This window comes from Camelus ferus, chromosome 30 (assembly GCF_009834535.1).
Source record: "Camelus ferus isolate YT-003-E chromosome 30, BCGSAC_Cfer_1.0, whole genome shotgun sequence".
NCBI classification, from domain to species: Eukaryota; Metazoa; Chordata; class Mammalia; order Artiodactyla; family Camelidae; genus Camelus; species Camelus ferus.
Genome location: NC_045725.1, coordinates 14,518,110 through 14,537,651, shown reverse-complemented (window position 1 = coordinate 14,537,651; position 19,542 = coordinate 14,518,110). Strand labels below are relative to the sequence as shown.

Below are 19,542 nucleotides of genomic sequence, written 5' to 3'. Positions count from 1 at the left end.
TTTATGACCCAACAGTAATCAGCTCTCTCCCATCATTCATTACATCCTGGCGACTCATCATCTAACACAACTGTCAGACTCTTTTGGCAAAATGTCTTTTTCATAGCTGAGGACTGTTTACAGTAAGGACAAACAATTGGGGCTTATTAATGCAATCATTAGGACACTGATTATGCCTCTATTGTCTACCCTCGTCAGTTATGTTAAATAAGCTCTTTAGTCTTCATCAGAGCAATTATGCTAATATGCTTGAAATTTTCCAAGAGTATTATAGCTTCATGCTTATCCTGCCTAGCAGCAGCCTGGCTCGGTCAATATTGTCACACAGACAATTATAAACAAGGCATAAGGTCTTATTGTTGACATATGACTACTGAATTATCCCCTTCACAACAGAACTTTAAAAAATTTGTCCATTGTTCTTCCAGGGTTTAGATACTGGCCCCTGTTTAGTTTTTTCCAAAATATGTAGATTTCAGATACTGTTTAAATGCCTTTATGGGAGTGCTCATTGCATTGGAATTGTATTGCAATTTTCCAGGTAATGTTTGAACAATCATTAGATTAGCTATCCAATGATAAACTATCAAATGATTCTTTATGCTTTTAAATGTAAAGAAATATTAATTATCAGATGCCTGGAGAATGATGAGAAAAATAACTTGTTTTTCTCCAAATGTTTTTCTCTATACCAGAGCCAACTTCTCTCCCAATCTCATTCTCTTTAAATCTAAAGAAACAAAAAAACAACAAAAAAACAAAAAAAACCTTTCTTGCATGCTTTGTTTTCTTGAATGATTTTGGCCATGGAATGAGAATTACCCACCATGATCAACCAATGCTTTTATGATAGGCACATAACAGATACCTGATAAATACTTGCTGAAATTAATCTTTTGTCTTGTATCTGCTTTATTCTTGCCTCCAGCATTTCCCATCAGATGTTAAATGTTTTTAATTATTAATAAAAATTAGCATGTGAATGAGGATTCTATGTGTGTGTATGTTTGTAGAGGCAGGTGTACACATCTTCAACATGAGTTCATTTAAAATATGAAATTTCATTGTATTAAGATAAAAATCCAGCTGGTGTTGGGTTTCTTCTTTATCATTTACAACAAAAGTAACCCCACACATTTGCTCTTTACAATTTTTACTTAGATTACCTCACTTAATCAGTGTCCTTTCAGTCGCAAATAACTGGATCTTTAAAATATAATGTTCACTGCAACTTAGTTCCAAGAGGATGAGCAAATATAGAGATCAGATGGTCACAAGATACTCAATAATTGTATTGAAGGCAACTACAAACTGGAAAGACGGGGCAAAGTTGTGTAGAATGCTTGCAGACCTGACACATATACAGCCTTCTTCTGCTATGCAAATGCTGCATTTCACATTTCTTCAATTACGTGGTGTTTTTTTTATCTTAGGGTGTGGGAAAACAACTGAGAACAAGACATTGTCCTTGTCCTTCAGGAATTTACAATCTAAATGGACAGACAAAACACACACATGAGAAGTTAAAAAATTGCTCAAGACTAAACTAACAGATCAAGACATTAATCAAAGCAAAGTCGTGGAATGTAAATAATTCTGACCATGAGAAAAAAACTCATAGGTGAGTGATTCCTTTGGGCTGGAGTAACCATGAAGGGCTTCATAGATTTAGCAGAGTAAAGATGGAATATGAGTTGTATCTTCTGAAAAAAAAAAGATACATACACACACACACACATATGTATATATTTTAAACTCAAACTACAGAAGAATTAATAAAATTAAAATTTTCCACTCTTGACTTCAAGGTTCTCTTTCTGAAGCAACCACCATTACCATTTTCTTTATGTGTCTTTCCAATACATTTTACTACTTTTAAATGGATTCTGAATTGATTTTGGTTTTTCAACATCATGCATAATGAAGGGTTAAACTTGGTGTCTAGCCTCATAAAAATAAGACTTACTCAATATAATTTATACAATAGGGACCTACTGATAAGTCTTGAGGTACCCGAGTGGATTTCCAAGTTGATTGTTGCCACGGCAATCCCTGCTCCATCTGCCTTTAGTTTCTGTCTTGACCCACTTTGGCTTAGATGAATTTCTAGCTGAGGGGACACTAGGCATGCTCCTTTTCTAAGCTTTTTGGGGACTGCATTGGTAGCCAGATTGCCTTTCCTCCCCTTTCCTCAATCTTACAGATCCTGGAAGGCTTCCTAACTGGAAAAGTTAGGGACCCAAAGTCTGATGCTTTGGAGAGATGGTCTAACTTAGACCTCAATCACATTATCCACTGGATTAATGTGCCCCTCAAAGTATCTAACTCCCTGGGAACAGGTTCTTCTGGAATTCCAGCTAGATCTGCTTCTTTTTTGACTTCTACTAACCCAAAATGGACACTCAAATGCATACCCTGGTTACATATGAGAAAATATTTGTGTGACTCAGGGTGGCTTTCTATAGGCCATTCCATATTAAAATCGTTGGCTTGTGTTAGCAGGAAGAAGGACCAAAAAATCATAAACAGCCTTCCAACTTCTCAATGGAACAATCTTTGCCCCAGACCATCCTCCCTGATGGCTCTAAGAAGTGGAAAGAGAAATCTTAGGAGGTGAAACAGCTCCACCAATTGGCTTCCTGGATCTCCTTCAGAAGCTATTTTTAGAAGGGTGAGTAGAGCTGCCTCTAAACTGACATGGGAGACACCCTCCTGGAGGGACACTTCTGAAGGAAGAATTTCTTCTCAGTAGGTTCATTTTAGCATTCGTGCTTGTAGGCAACAGAAGGGAAGAGAGGATCACAATTACTGCTTCTCTTTTAATTTCAAAGCCCTGTGCTATTCATTTTCATATACATATTTTATTTAATCAGCACCCAACTATATTTAAGTAGCTATCATTGCAGGTGAGTTTCAATTGCCAAAGGTTACAAAGTTGGCGCACAGCTGCATTCACAAATACAATCTGCCTAACTCCAGGGTTTACTCTCTTCATCACAAACTTTGGATGAGAAAAGTATTTCCAAGTTTGAGGAGCAAGATGGTGGAAATGAAGGAGTTTTTAAAGGATATTTAGAAAACCTGTAAGACTCAGAGGATGGCCAAATCTCTCTCCAGGTCCAACTGAAGGCACTCTCCTCAGGGAAGCCTTCACTTCTGAAAAGAAAGAGTATATTTTAAGCACTCTTACTGTTTGAAATGGTCGTTTGGTACTTCCTGCTTACTGATTTGAATTGGTAGTGATGCTTTATCTTGAGTCCCCTGTTAAATCCACGAAGTATGGAGTACATGAGAAGGAGTGCTGGACAGTGAACCCAGAAAACTCTGTTCTAGTCTTGTCTCTGCCACCAACTACGTGAGACCTAAGTTTCTTTTTAACTTTAGTTCTATGGTGCTCCCTGCCTAACATTGTAGGTGCTTAATAAAATGCTTGATGTGATTAGTTGGGTTCAGTGTTTCAGCAGATGACGGGTGTCCGAAAGGCAAAAGCGATAAAGTTACATAAGTGCGGTTATGACCCCACCAGCTTTGGGCAGCCAGCAGCTTAGCGGCTTGTACTGCAGACGCGTGATGTTGGGGCCTAAGAGCATTGCCTGAACAGTGCAGAAATGAGAAAGGACGATAACTCAGCAATTAAGGGTCATCGTGCCAGGCACTTATACTTTAGCCTTCACAAGAATCATTCAGAGCATGCATAAACGGCACCATCTCAACGAAGGCAGAACTGAGGACTCGGTTAAAGAAAAATACCTGGCATCCCCTTCCCAGGCCCTAATGCTCAGAAAAGATCTCCGCCCAGGGCTTATTTACATCTCGCACCCCGCCCCCGTTTACCACCACGAGGGCCCCGCCCACTTATTCACATACGGGCGCGCCCAGTGTGGGTCTGGTACCCCGGCTTCTGCAGAACCCTCTTCTGCCCCTGGCTTGTCCGGTCCCCGGGGCCTCCCCGGGAATGAGCACTTATCCACTCCCGGCTTGACTATGGAAGGTGGGCGAGGCGGCGGCCCTCGACAGGCCCCACCCAATGGCTCTGGAGAGAGACCGGGAGGGGGACCAGGGCCAAGGTAATGAGGGATGGGTGGCCGCTAGACCAGCAGGTTACGTGCCTTCCCCTCCCCTTCCCAGAGCCTCTCGTGGAAGCGTGCCGGAGACGAAGCCAACCGGAACCGCGGGCGTCCCACCCCACCTCGTCCTCCGCCGCCCCGCCGCCCGCCTGACCGCCCGCCCGGCCGCGCCTCGCCTCACGCTCTACGGGGGAGGCGGGACCAATCAGCGAGCGACGTCTCCCTTCCGATTCGAGGCCCCCGACGCGCGGCTCACACCCCGAGCACCCCACGCGCTGATTGGCTGCGACCGCCGCCGGTCCGGCCGGGAGGGCGGGGCGTCCGAAGGGAAAGGAGGTGGGGAGGTAGTGGCCCGCGACTCTCCGAGCCCCGCTCGCGCCACGGCCCTTCTCGGGCGCTCGGCCTCCTTCCTTCCCTCCTCCGCTCGCCCCGTCTTCCGTGCGCGCCGAGCGCTGCGCTCGGCCGGCGTGCCTCGCGCCCTAACGGGCGGCCGGGGGCTCCAATCAGCGGGCGGCAGGGTGCCAGCCCCGGGGCTGCGCCGACGAATCGGCGGGGCTCGCGGCCCGGGGTGGGAGGCGGGTCTACCGCGCGGCCGCGGCGGCGGAGGAGCAGCTCCCAGCCAGCAGCCAGCGAGCGCCGAGCGAGCCGCCCGGAGGTGGGTGCGCCGCGCCGCTGCGGCCGGCGGCGGAGGGCGCAGGGCGGAAGCGGAGGTGGGCCGGCGGGCGCGGCGGGCGAGGGCTCAGCGGTCCCGGCCGCCCGGGGTGGGGGCGAGGCGGGTGCGCGCTTGAGGGGAGGAGGGGCAGCGGCGGGACGCGCGTCCCCACCCCCTCCTTCCCGCGGGCGGCGGCCGGGCCCGCGCTCCCTCCCCATAAGCCGGGGCCGCGGGCCGGACTCCGACTGGGGGGCGGGGCGGGGCGGGAGGCCGGGCGGCCGCGAGAGTGTTTTCAGTTCCGCCTCCAATCGCCCATTCCCCTTTCCCCTCCCAGCCCCTCATCCCATTCGGAAGAGGAAGGAACAAAAGGTCCCGGACCCCCGGCTCTGACGGGGCGGGACCCGGAGCCTCGGTCCAGGTAACGCCGCGGCGCCCGGCGGGCCCTCGGGGCTGGGGTGCGGCGGTGTGGGGCCCGGGTCCGCGAGGCTGGCCGCGTCACATGGCCTCGGGGACCCGGGGCTGGGGTGTGGCGAGGTCGGGGCCGCGGGGCGCCGGGCCCTCGGGGTGCGGGATCGCGGGGCGGGGTAGCCGGAGGGACGGGGTCGGCGCCGGGAGCTGCCAGCCCGCCCGCGCGCCCGGGGCGGGGGCCGGCTGTGGCCCGTCCCCTCCGCCGAGAACACACTCTGTAGTTTGTGGTTCTGATTTTCAAAGCCAGAGGGACAGAGCTCTGGTTTCGGGAGTCGTTGGGAAGCCGAGTTAGGAGCGTGAGATACTTTGCTTCCACTTTTTTTTTTTTTTTTGGTGCTGTAACCTTTGTTAACCATTCTGGTTTTGGGGTTCAGAATCGCTTGTGTGTACTCTCGTATAAACACGCACACGTCTCATACTCTGTGCAGATCCTTCTCTACTCACTTGTGAAAGTTGCCCTGTGAGCGCAGCCTATTAGTTTTTATTACACGCCTTTAGAGAGCACGCTAATTGATTTCATGTATTTCAAACTTGGTTTTCAGATCTGCAACTTCAATTGTTTTGTTCTCTCTTGAGGGATACTGCTCTTGGGCTGGGTTAGGTACTTTTGTCTCTTACTTATTTAACCCTTTTGTGGTTGTGGTATCCTTTTGATCCTGAACAAAAGAAGAACATTACTTAGGTCGGTTTTGTTATTCCTTCCTCTTGTCCCTTTAAAAGCTAAATCCTACCACTTTGTTGTCAACTAAACCTTTAAAAAGCGTTTCCAGGTAAGACGAATTTGAAAATAGTATTTTCTCCGTAAGTCATGTCTTGTTTGTTAAGAGTTTGGAGTATCCTAGATTTTGGTGTTTTAAACTTATAAAACGACGCAGGTGAAGTAAGTGATCACACAAACTTACTTGGATTAATTACATCTTTTCAAAAATGGTCCCTGAAATTTGATTAATTTCCAGAATTCTGAATTTCTTTTAAATAATCTTAGTTCCTTTTCATTTTCTCTCTTCTGATTTCATATGAATTGAACCTTCACTGATTGTAAGCTGTTTTCCTTGAGACTAAGAAGATAATAAATTTTCGGTTACTCTGAAAATACAGTAGCTTTTGTTCTAGTTTTGACCCGTTTAAAATAGAAAAGTTTTCCTTACACAGATGTGTAAGGCAAATAGTTACATGAAATTTGAGTTTTAATGTGAATGAATAAATAAGTGAAGCAAATATATACAGAGATGGAAGAAATAATGTAAAATGGATTTCATAAATGTATCATGATTTGAGAATTCTTTTTTCATTTGCCTTAAAAAGAAAGCCGTATAGGATATTGATAGAATTTTATCCACCAAAAGGTCACTTAGCAAACGTATTAAAATCAGAAAGTAACACTGATTTATTTTTAAAATTCCTAAGTCTTTTTTTTTTTTCACCATAAAATTAGTTGTGGTAGTAAATAAGAGTAGTTCAAGTCTGTGGGCATTTCTAGGGTGAGTATCCACTTATACTCATGTTAAAATTAATTGAGTTTAAAATAGTTCATTGGCCTGTATAATAATGTAATGATTGGAAACATCCATTTCTGGGTTTGTTTTAGTAAGAAATTGCTGTTAGAACTTAATTTTTGTACTTTGTAGCTGTACCTTCTAAAGTGATTTCACATTGTAGGTGTTCAACAAAAGTTTGGTTTTTCAAGGTTGTTACTCACCTGGACCTAGCCGTAAGTGTTCAAATCGCTGCACAATCTGTAAGGTTCATGAAATAATAGTCTTGTAAGAAACTGTGCAGAGTAATTTCCTGTTGTTTGTGGTTGTCAGGCTTGGTATGTGTTTTAACTCTTAAGTTGGAATTTGGGGATAGCTTTGTATATTTCAGCAGAAAATCTCTTACCCAGGAACAAATGTGGTTTCTACTTCAAGATGACAAAAGTCCTCTTTTCAATTTCCTATTATAAATATTGCAAATATGTTGCTATAATCTTGTTACTTCACATTGTGGAAAATATGTGAGTGAAAAACAGTTTACATAACCTGCTGATCAAAGACCTATTGAATTTTTACATTTTGCAGATATTTTCAGTTTTGACTTTCATAAAGGTCTGAAAGCTCTCCTTATTCTTACTTGGTTTTGATTCTGTTGTTTTTGTACTTGAGGACTTCTAAGGCCTCGTTTTGTAGCAGCTTTTTTATACAGGTGTTTTTGTAATGCATATAAAAGCTGTATTTAGTGCAGTCTGGCAGATGGAGGCTTATTCATATTCTTGGGACAAGAGTCATTTTTAGAGGATGGAGAGGGGCATGTCTTTTGATGGGAGCAGAGGAACCATTTTTAAGCTCTTAGTTTCTGTAAGAGAAAAGATGTTTTCCACTAAGTATTGCAAAGGCATGTTAGAAAATGTGAAATACAGAGGTTTCAAAACTAGTTCAGGAGAGGTTACACATTTATGCAATAAATAATTTATATTTATTGAACAAGCAGCGTTTATTCATTTAACCAGCAGTAAAATAGCATTTTGCTGTGTGTCAGGCTCTGGACTAGGCAGTAAAGTAACAGGGAATAAATATATCCCAGACCTTTAATGGCATTAGAAAAGTAGGAAGTCTTCATATCTCCTTGCCCTGTCCTCCAGTGTTTAGAGTAAGAAATTCATGTTAGTGTGCAAATTGAGGGGGATTGTAATACATGACTGAGCTAGTTTCTAAAGTATGCTTACATTGCTTTCTTTTGAATGTAGAGGTCAGCATTAGGGAAGGTGTCGAGTGTTAACCCATATTGTCACTGGGCACAGTTAGTGTATGTGATGGTGGAGATACTTGTCATCATATTTGCATAATCTGTACAAACTGAAGATATAGCCAGTCTTTCAGACACATTAGTTGCTGAGCAGATGAACTCTTGCCGATCTAAGCCTAATTTGGCCACTGTTTGATTATCCATTGCCTTTTAGTTATAGAAACTGGTTAGGGAAGGAAAGCAAACCTGAATCAGTCAGGTTCCAATGAACGAATCAGAAATAAAGTGTAAATACAATTAGCTAAAGCGAGAATAAGGATTGGGTTGCACTCTTGTGTAGTGGAAAGGCCATGGGCTTTGGAAGCAGAGAGACCTAGGCTTACAGTCAGTTCCTCAGTTAATGTGTTGGGCAAATTACTCCTGAGCCTTGGTTTTCTGACTGAAAATGGAGGTAATAACACCTACCTCTTAAGATTATTACAAAGATTAAATCATCATTGATCGTGATTAAAGTACTTAGAGTAGAGCCTCAGACTTGAGGGTCTTCTCACATGATCTCTTTTGTTCTCCTCTGGTTGTAGCTTTCAGTTGTTTTCTTTCTAATCCAGATGATTTTCCAACTCTTTTATCCTTGACCTATTATAAAATGAGTTTGAGGAACAGACACTAGCGAAAAGGCTTAAGGTAGCCAAATTGTCCAAATCCTTACATCTTACAGCTGTAGTCATCGGAGAGCCATTGCCACCCTTAGTTAGAACATGTTCACGTTTATTTCAAATGTTTCTAACGAGCAAAGTTTTCTGGCTTTTAAACCCACAGTAGATTAGAGACAAGTAGATTGTGGGTAATGTGGGAGGTTTGGGGGAGTGTAGCCGGGGGTGGGGGAGGAGGATGGGGAACTGTTAAGTCTGTCTATTGTAAGGAAAAACACGTAACAGCCTGGTGAGGATAATGGAGATAACACGAAAACAAATACTCAGAGCCTAACCAGCATGTCTGGGACCATTAAGTGCAGGACCAGACCTGAAAGCGTAGTAATGAATGTTCATCAATTAGCTTAAATCATATTTGGGAAAAAATTTTAAAGGGCACAATAATCTACATAATATACCTTAGATTGTTATTCAGGATAATTAACAAATTTTCTTAAAGGGGTAGAACATTGTTCTATAGGTAGTGACTTATTTCCTGAAAGTTGCCTACTCTGACCAGGGTGTTTTTCATTTGTTTCGCCATTCAGAGTGCTGTGATTCCAGACTGAAAAGCCTTTCATGCTAGGCCAGTAATAAAGAAAGCTGATCTAAGTGGTGTAGTACCCCATGCCACACCTTTTCTTCAGAATAAGTCCTTCTTTTTGTCAGTCTGCAGGAGTGTCATGTAAAACTTTTCACTCAGGCTTTAGGTGTGCTTAGGGGTTTCTAGGACTGAACAAGTGTGAATAGGTGGCTGGTCTGTTGAGGGCTTACTTCCTCTTGTATGTGACTTCTGTCCAGTATTAAGCTTGATAGTTTTTTTTGGATGCTTCGCCTTCCTATCTGAGGGTTAGTTTCTAAACCATCTACTCCATCAAATATTAGTTGGTGACCTTGTAATTTGTAGGTAGCCTTAGCTTTTTTTTTTTAAAAGGACTTTTTTTTTTAACCAGTGGTACAAAAGTGGTCTAGTCTTTTTTGTTTAGTAATACACAGTTTAGGCATATTGCTTATGTCTGATGAATTTTGATCATTTCTCCAGATTGGTATAATTGAGATGTGTTCAGCTAGGACGTATTTCAATGCTGATTATAGATAAGTATGTCAAGGATAGCTCTGAGCTTCAGTTTCAGTACTTTCACATAGAGAATGTAAATTTGCCAGGCAGATGGATTTGGACACTGCCTCTGTTTTGGCTAAATAGCCAGAAATAATTTTGGCTTGTATGTATGTAAGGTAATTGTGATTTACATACTTGTCTTACATTCCGGAGTATATGGGTTCCTCTTAGATGTAAGTGAGCCACACTGTTAGGACAGGTGCCCTGTTACTTCAATCTGTCTTAAGGTTTGTGCTCTTCAGAAAACAGAAATCTGAAAGTGATTAATTCTCATTAAAATTTGTCATCAATAGTTCCAGGTAGTTCTGTCATTTTTCAAAATATTGGGATTACTTTGGGCTCAAGATTAGAGCAATGGAAAGTAAGTGTACACAGACTTTAGTTTTGATCTCTTCAGTACACATGCTCAATTTGCATCTGAAAAACCTGCATTTCCTTCATCTAGAGTGTCCTACCCTGACCTCCCTTCTCTTTTAGAGGGGAGGGCATAATTTCAGGTTTAATGTATTCAGTTAGTAAGGAAGAATAACTGGGTTCATTATGTTGAGCCTTTCTATTCAAAGACTCTGAGGAAGCAGCATAGTAAATGTGTAATCTTGTAATTTGCCTGTTTAAGATAAAATACGTTTGCATATGCTACTTCAGCTTTTTCCAAAAATTGTATAAAGAGATAATGGTTAAGGGCTTGTAAATATTAAGGAAATGCTCCGTCTTAATCACATCCTTCATTACAAAATGTGGGGTGGTAAATCTGGTTTTCAAAGTTCACAGAATAAACTCCTGATAAATGGTGCAACGGAAGCTGGGCAGGCCCATGGGCTTTCTCCCTTGATTTGAATGAACTATGGAAACTTTTTTGTTGACTGGAGATGCTCTGTCTGTGGCAGTGAATGCAAATTTTCCACATTAAGACCAACCTTTTACTTTATAGATAGGAGGTTAGGCTGTAGTTCATGTAAGCTGGTCAGTTAAACTTTTCTTTATACAATGTTTTAGGTATAGGGAGGGTCCTGCTTTGGCCTGAGGTTTGTGCATTGTCCATTTCTGCTTTAAACCAGTTTTCAAATCTAAAGCACATAACAGCAACCAGAAAGAAGGCCCTTCAAATAATAACAGCAGCACCATTATGCAGAATCTCAAAATGTAAGAAAAGTGGCAGTTGCCTGCTTAGTTTTCCTCTCACCCTTACCCCCAGGAAGCGCTTGAAGCTCTACTGAGGAATAATAGATCGTAGAGAAAAATCTTTGCTTGTAGACCCACGCTGTTCGGTATAGTAGACACTAGCCACATGTGGCTGTTTAGCACTTGAAATATGGCTACTGTGACTGAGGAAATGATTGTTAAATTTAATTTAAATAAATTTTAATCTAGCAGAAAGCTCTATTGGGCAAAGCTGCTGTAGATTTTACTTTAATTGCACTTTTACACTCTGAGGACTGTACCCATTTGATGTGAGTGTAAGTTGTTGTTTAGCAGAAGGTCAGTACAAACTCTGGGAATTTGAAGAGAAATTGGAGTACTGAATATTTGTGCTGATTTGAATCTGGGCTTGTTTAGTCTCTTAATAGTTGGATGCTTTTTTATAATCCGGAGATGATAAACTAGTATGTAATTTTATGTTTACAAGCTGAATATAGACCTATAGATTTCACACAGTGCATTAAAGGTGAAAGGAATGTAACTCAAATAGAGAACAGATAGACTGTTCACACAGCAGTCCCCATAGGATGCGGACTTGCACTACACTAATGACCTGCTTTTAGGGTTAAATTCAAGCTCTGACATTAGGTTTTAACAGTCCATAAAATTGAACACATGAATGTTTTTTATTTGCTTTTGTTTAAAAGCACCCATCACTCTCCATGGGGCCAACTTTGGTTTCCAGTTGGCAGTGTCTGGCCTTACTAGTGTACAACTATGGGGAAAAAAATAGCGTAGTTACAGTGAGAATTGAGAAATCTGTTTTTTTTTTTTTTTAATAAACTAGTTTTTATTTTTTAATGCTTTCTATTATCTTGGTTTCTTTGACTAAAACAGTTGTAAAAATCCAGGTCCTTAGTAATCTTGCTTTTTTCCCTACCTTGGGTGATGCATGTTTGAACACGAATTGGCAAAGATCTGATAGTGGTTGTATATACTATATCAGCAAGAACTTGGGTGTTCTTTAAGGGGCAGCACTGTCACATTTCAAGTATTTTATGTTGAAATGTATAAGTTGATTTTCTTTTGAAATAAATATATAGGTATTTGGGGAATATTTTGTATTTGCAGTTTGAAGACATTTGAAATCTACATTTGCTTTCTGTATTTGACGACTTTTCTTTGTTCCAGACTTGAACTTCATGAAGTGTCTTTTACTGCTCTTTTTCATATCCCCCTTCCCACTGCCCTTTTAGAAGTCATCACTGATTTCAGAATTGCCAAGTTTAGCAGTCTTTTCTCAATTATCCTACTGGTTTCTTCAGTGTTTGCCATCATTGACTATACTCTCTTTATCTAGATTTCTTAAGATCACACAAACAGGCATAGACTAGGCTCATTCCATCTGCTACAAATGTTGGATAAAATGTTTTTTTTCTCTTATGTGTATAGCTGATCTAGAGGGGGAGAGAGAGAGAAAAGTCTCCAGGTAACAGAAACTTAGAAAATCAGTGGCAAGGAAAAGCTGTGCAAAAGGAGATAAAACTGGGAACAGTATGCTAACACACACACACACACACAAACACGCGCACGCGCATGCATGTGCGCGCGTCTCTATGGAAGAACTAGAAAAACACTAGTCTTTGTAGATGGACTTAGAATCACATGAAGGCCAAGCTGGGTAAAATAAAAAGCAGACACTAGCTGGATGTAGAAGGGTGGATTTTTTAAAAAATAGGTAATATATTATTCACCAAAAGATAAAAAAGGATATGGAGTGAAAAGTCTTTGCCAGCCTGTCCCTTGCCACCCAGTTGCCTTTCCAAAGGCAAGTAGCTTAACTAGGTTTTCTTGTATTGTTCCGGAGATTTTATGCATAATAGGAGCAACTTTGTGCATATATTGCCTGTTAGTACACATGGTCCTATATTTTGCTTAATAATGCGTCTCGTAGGTTAGTCCATGTTAGTACTTACTGAGTACCTTTTTACTTTTTCTTTTGGTTGCACAGTATTCTTTTTTATGAGTGTCTATAATATATTTCATCAGTCTATTGATGGACACGGTTATTTCCAGTCTTGCAGTATTAAAAACAGTGCTACAACAAATAATTTTGTTTATACATCATTATCCACATAGATAGGATAGATTTCTGGAAGCAGGTCAGAAATACCTACATTTGTGTATTTATTTTAGAGAATGTACTTTATTCATTTTTTGAAGGTAGTAAGTGCATATGGTGCAAAATTCAAAAGGAACAAAATAGTAAATAATGAAAATAATCCTCCCTCAGATCTCTTACCTCCTCATACCCAGTTCCACTATCTGGAAGTGTAACCACTGTTACTAGGCTCTTGTGTGTCTTTCTGGAGCTGCTCTATTCAGTAGGTAGCCACTAGCCACATGGGGCCCTTGAACTCTTGAAATGTAGCAAGCCCAAATTGAGATGGGCTGCAAGTGTAAAATACACACTAGATTTATAACACCTAATTAAGAAAATAAGAGTGTAAAATAGTCCCATCTTTCGTGTTGATTATACCTTGAATATAGTATTTTAGGTTTAGTGGGGTAAATTTATTAAATTATTTAACTGATAACTTGTAACTATTTTTACTGTACTTTTTTTTTTTAACGTAGCTAGTAGAAAATGTACAGTTACCTGTGTGGTTTGCATCCTATCTCTGTTGGACGGCACTGGCCTAAAGAAATTCTATATATATATATAAACACGTCTAAATATATGAGAATTCCTTTTATCAGGTAGAGTTTTTTTCCTTTGCATTATAATCTTTAGGGTCAGAAATCTCAATGTTGGTTCAAAGGTGCCAGGCAGTTCTTTATTGTCACATTCACTCTCAGCCATTTACCATGATCATTGTGAGTCTTATCAGTGCAAGTCATGCCTCCATTGACTGTTAAGATGTTTGTCCACTTTGGAGAGAAGCCTGGTATTATTCTTGTTACGTGTTTTTGAACCTGCGCCAGTCTGCACCCATTGCCTACACCTGCTACACAGCAGTTGTCCTGGGATCCCCGTCACTCTCATCTTATGGGGTTCCTTACCCTTTCTCCTTTGTTTGAGCCCCTGTTCTTTTCTCTCCCTTCTTTTGATGAAACATATCCTTCAAGGCTTTCCTTGAGAGAGAATGTGTTGGGTAAATATCTGGAGATGTCACATGTCTGAAATTACCTTTATCTGATGCTGGGTGGATAATAGAATTCTAGGTTGAAAATAAATGTTTTTCAGAATTATGAGAGCATTGCTCTTTTGACTTCACTTAGTGTTACTGTGGAGAAAACCGAATCTATTCTGATTCTTTTCTAAATGACCTTTTAAAAGATTCATCTTTGGAGACTTTTGGCACTTCCTTTGTCCTGAGCATTCTGAAGTTTCCTAGCCAGCAGCCTTGATGTTGATGTGTTTCATCCATTGTCCTAGGGTCTTGATGAGCCTTTTTAATCTGGAAAATTCCATCTTTCAGTTCAGGGGATATTCCTTGAATCCTTTGATTGTCAATTCTCTTATCTCCCCCCTGCCCTGCCTCCATTGTCATCTCTGATGCCTGTTTGGAGGTCCTTTTTGGACATCAGACCTCCTGAACTGGTCCTCCAATTTTCTTCATTTTTCTCCACCATTTTCCATCTTTCTTTTTGTTCTACTTTCTGGGAGATTTCCGCTACTTTATCTTCCAACCCTTCCACTGCTCCCTGCTCCCCTCCCCCCATCTCTGCTATCTAGAGCTGTCAAGCTGTCCAGGAGCTCTTCCTTTATTCTTTGAATGTTCCCTTTGTACATGTTTCATTTGTAAAGCTGCTGCTGTTGCTTCAGGGTTGCTATGCCTTCTCTTATTTCGCTAGATACAATGATGATTTTGACAATGTTTTCTTTCTCTGTATAGTCTCAAACTTCTTGAAGTTGCATTTTTCTGTTTTTGTTTGTACTTTTCCTTGGATAATCTAAGTAGTCTCTGATTAAGAAGGTAGGGGTCGAAAAAGCTGCTTGGAAACTAAGCATGTGGGTGAGGCTTGTCTCCTTTCAGTTTCATTGTAGAGTGATCTGAGTGGGCTGTTTGTTGGTAAACTCTCAATATTAGTATCTGTATGTCTGTCCTCCTGGGTTGATCAGGTACCCCAGAGAGGAGTCTTGATCTGACTAGTATTTTGGGAGTCAGAGCTTGGTGGAGGAAGGGGTTGGGGAGTGTCTGCATTTAGCATGCTCATGCTCATTTACACCCTCTCTGCTCCTGGTGGTACCCAGGCCATCTCCTAGTCCATCCAGGTAGACTGTTTTACTCTGCCAAGAATAAACATTTAGAGAGAGGGGAGCAGTTACCCAGTGGCATAGAGTGGTGGAGCGGATCTAATTGCTAACTGCTTCTCAAATATCTCTCACCCAGTGCTGCCTGTTTTATCTCCTTCCTCCTTCCTGGCCCTCAGTTCCTGCTACGACTGGTGCTTGTCTGTTACTTAACCTTTTGAGGATTCTGCTGTGTAAATTAGGATGTTTCCCCATAGCTAGCCTAGAGTTAGTGGTAGTCTCTGATCTGTTCATAGTTATTACTCATCCATCCATTTTCCAGTTACCATTTAAAAAAATTTTTTTTTGTCGGGGGAGGTAATTAGGTTTACTTATTTACTTTTTGGAGGAGGTGCTGGGGATTGAACCCAGGACTTTGTGCATGGGAAGCATGTGCTCTAGCACTTGAGCTATACCCTCCTCTCATTTTCCAGTTATCAAAATTTTGCTTGTTTTCTCCATGCTCTTCTCCCTGTCTTCATGAGATTGTCTTTTTTTTTTTCTGTCTTTACCTGCAACCCACTGATTAAAGTTTTCCTTTTTTTTTTTTTAAAAAAAAAAAAATAAGGCCCTGAAAGAATTGGAATAGACTGGATAGCTCCAAATCAGTGGGGATGAGGGAGGGGGTGGAAATGAAGAATATTTGATCATTCCAATAGAGGGCAGGAAAGGAGAAAAAAAGAAGCAAAGAAATTGCATAGGAATTAGAAGACAAAAATAAAATGATTAAAAAATAAGCTTAAATATCTCCATGAACCCACTACATAATTTTAGATTAAGTTTGCTGGTTAGAGGAGAATGAAAACTTAAAAAAAAAAAAAACAACCTACCAAGTGCTTTTTTAGTAGATACACCTGAAACTATGATAGTTTTAAAGTAAAAGGAATGCGAAAAGATATACGAGGCATAATCTATGTCTTAGTCTATTCGGGCTATTGTAACAGAATTTCATAGACTGGGTGACTTACAAACAACAGAAATTTATTTCTCACAGTTCTGGAGGCTGGGAACTCCAAGTTTAAGGTGCCAGCAGATGTGGTGTCTGGTGAGGGTTCACTTCCTATTTCATGGACAGCTGACTTTTTGCTGTAACCTCATATGGCAGAAGGGGGCAGGGGAATTCCCTGGGGTGCCTTTCATAAGGGCATTAATCCAAATCATGAGGGCTCCACTCTCATGATTTAATCCCTTCCTAAAATCCCCACTTCCAGATACTATCACATTGGAAATTAGGTTTCAACATAAGAACTTGGGTGCAGGGCTGGGTGGGTGCGGTGGGGACAGTCTATAGCAATTTATAGGGTAACATTGCCAGAATTACAAAGATAAATTAGCAAATGGATAATAATCATAGTAGGAGATTTTAACATACCTTACAGTAATTTAAGAAAATATAGATTAAAATATAAGGTTATATAGGGTTGGAAAGGTGCAGTTAGCAAGCAGGCAACAATTACAGAACAATTATAGTCTTTTTAAGTACCCATGGAATTTTACAAAGCTTGGTTATGTACTAAACCTCAAAGCAAGTGTTGACAAATGCCTAAGAATTTGTGCCTTGGACCCCAGTGCAGTTAAGTTAGAAACGTAACAGGAGGATAGCAACAACTCCCAAATCCATAGTTGTATGCTGAAAAACAAATTTAATTTATGGGGTAAAGAACAACTCATAAAAATTAGAAAATGTTTAGAATAAAATGATGAAAATACTACTTGTCGAAACTGAGATACAACAAAAATCCATCTGTCTATCTGGGAAACTTAGAACCCTAAATGTTTATTAAAGCATTAAGAATGTTTAGTAAAGAACTAAAAATTAATGAGTTAACTATACAACGTAAAGAGTTAGAAGAAGGAAGGAAGTAAAGTTGAGAAATACTAGTGAAGGAAAAAAGAGATATAATTGGGACAACTAAGCCTAAGGTACTAAGTTGAAAAAACTAAGTTTGCTAACATCAATAGAGGAGAAAAAGAAGGCACAAGTGTATGAGACATGAAAAAGGCTTAGGGCTACAGACAAAGTGAGATTTTAAAACTAAGGATGCAGTGAACAGCTTTTTGCCTTTAGATTGAAGAACAGGTAGAATGGAAATTTCTAGCAAAATAAATTATCAAAATTGGTTGAAGAATAAGAAACTTGGTTAGATTATAATTTTAAAATTTAAATTAATAGTTGGAAATTACCTGTACCAAAATGAAATAAAGATACAAAAGCAAAAAAACCAAACCCCAAGTGAAAATCCCAGATAGGCAATTTCTAGAAAACTTTTGAAGAATCAGTAATTCCAGTGGCATACAAAATGTCATAGAAGACAGTAGAAAAAAACATTTTGCTAGGCTACCGTAATCTTGATACCTCCCTCCTTAGGATAAGTGTAGTATCAGAAGGGAAACACACAGGCCACATCTCGCTAATGAACATGGCAATAAAATATTAAGTGAAATGTTAGTATTTGCTCAAAATAAAAAAACACTATGACTAATTAGGGTTTGTCTGAGGAATATAAAAATGATTAAACACTAGAAGACCTGTAAGTGAAATTCATCACATTAACACATCGAAGGAGAAAAGCTCTATGTTCATCTCAGTGGGTGAAGGGAAAAAGTGTATGATAAAATTCAGCACCTATTCTTGACAAAAATTCTTAGAAAACTAGGAATATAAGAGGACTTGCTTAATTTGAGTAAAGGGTGTTGGTTAAAAATTAGACATAGAAGTGTACATATGGCATGAGTTCAATTCTATGAATTTCTAGAACAGATAAGATTACTTTGATAGCAGTCAGAGGTGTAAAGGGTAGATTGCCTCAAAGGGACACAAGGAAACTTTCTGAGATGATGGAAATGTTCTGTGTCTTAACTGGGGTGGTGGTTATATGGAGATATTTAATAGGACTCACCGAATTATATATTTCACATCTGTGCGTTTTATTGTACGTAAGCTATGCCTTAATAAAGTGGATTTTAAAAAGTCAATATTGTTGACCCTTGAGCAATGTAGTTTTGAACTGTGCCAGCTCACTTATTCATGGGTTTGTTTGTTTTTTTTTTTCCTTTGGTAAATATGTACTGCACCATCCATGGTTGATTGAATCTGTACAAGCAGAAAAACTGATATGGAGTGCCAACTGTTGAGTTATGGACACATTTTTGATTCATGGAGGGTAGCACCTCTAACCTTGTTGTTCAAGGGTTGACTGTATATAAAAATCATTGCATTGTTCTGGAGAGGGTGTGGAGAAAAGGGAACCCTCCTACATTGTTGGTGGGAATGTAAATTGATACAGCCACTGTGGAAAACAGTATGGAGGTTCCTTAAAAAAACTAAAAATAGAGTTGCCATGTGATCCAGCAGTCCTACTTCTGAGCATATATTTGGAGAAAACTGTAATTTGAAAAGATACATTTACCCAGAACTATTTACAATAGCCAAGACATGGAAGCAACTTAAATGTCCATTGGCATATGAATAGATAAAGAAGATGTGGTGTATATGTACAATGGAATACTACTCAACCATGAAAAAGAATGAAATAATGTCATTTGCAACAACATGGATGGACCTAGAGATTATCATACTAAATAAAGTCAGAAAGAGACAAATACTATATATTATCAGTTACATGTGGAGCCTAAAATGTAATAACAAATGAACTTATTTACAAAACAGAAATAGACTCACAAACATAGAAAACAAATTTAGGGTTACCAAAGGAAAAAAGGAGTGGAGGAGGGGTAAATTAGGAGTTTGGGATTAGCAGATTAAAAACTACTATATATAAAGTAGATAAACAACAAGGTCCTACTGTATAGTGCAGTGAACTATATTCAGTATCTTGTAATAAAGCATAATGGAAAAGAAAAAAAAACATTGTGTTTCTTTATGCAAGGATCAATTTAATTGTAAAAAGCCACCCTTTAAAATGGCAACACAAACTACGAAATACCTAAGAAAGAGTAAAAAGATGTGGGACCTTAATGGAGGAAATTGTAAGGCCCATATAATTCAAATTATAAGAAGGTATACTTGTGTTTATGAATGGAAGACACAGTATCATAAATGTCACTTTTCTTCTGCTTATTTGTAAATTCAGTGTCATTCCAATGAAAATCCCAGGAGGTGAAAGAGAATTCACTTTATCGGATACCAGGACATATTCTATCGCTTTAGTGGTTAAGACATGATGATATTTGTCTCAGATATAGACTAATGGAAGGAAAGAAAGAAATCCTGGAACCGCAAGCAGCAGCTGTCATCACTAGGGAAAAGATTCAATACAGGGTGCTGGTATACTTGATTATTTCTTTAGGAAAGGGGAAGGTATCTACCTCACACTATACACAAAAATGAATTACAAGTATGGAAAGCAAAGCTTTACACA

General features: G+C 40.2%; 1 protein-coding gene and 1 long non-coding RNA gene across 6 annotated transcripts in view; one reads left to right on the top strand and one right to left on the bottom strand.

Moving 5' to 3' along the window:
* Positions 1–6: 6 nt before the first annotated feature.
* Positions 7–4,222, bottom strand: LOC106728811. Its single transcript, XR_001365065.2, has 4 exons — positions 3,868–4,222; positions 3,082–3,156; positions 1,602–1,703; positions 7–1,490 (listed from the first exon to the last, which is right to left on the bottom strand). It is a non-coding gene; the product is annotated as an uncharacterized LOC106728811 (long non-coding RNA).
* A 60-nt stretch (positions 4,223–4,282) lies between these two features.
* SMAD2 (SMAD family member 2) overlaps positions 4,283–19,542 on the top strand; it is a 72,681-nt gene continuing 57,421 nt past the window's right edge. The window contains exons 1-2 of one of the 5 annotated variants that reach the window (XM_032470497.1): positions 4,283–4,722; positions 5,054–5,137. The gene's annotated coding sequence lies outside the window, so the exon portion shown is untranslated. Of the gene's footprint in view, positions 4,778–5,053; positions 5,138–19,542 lie in introns of all 5 variants that reach the window. The other 4 variants (XM_032470493.1, XM_032470494.1, XM_032470495.1 and 1 more) reach the window with 4 other exon arrangements.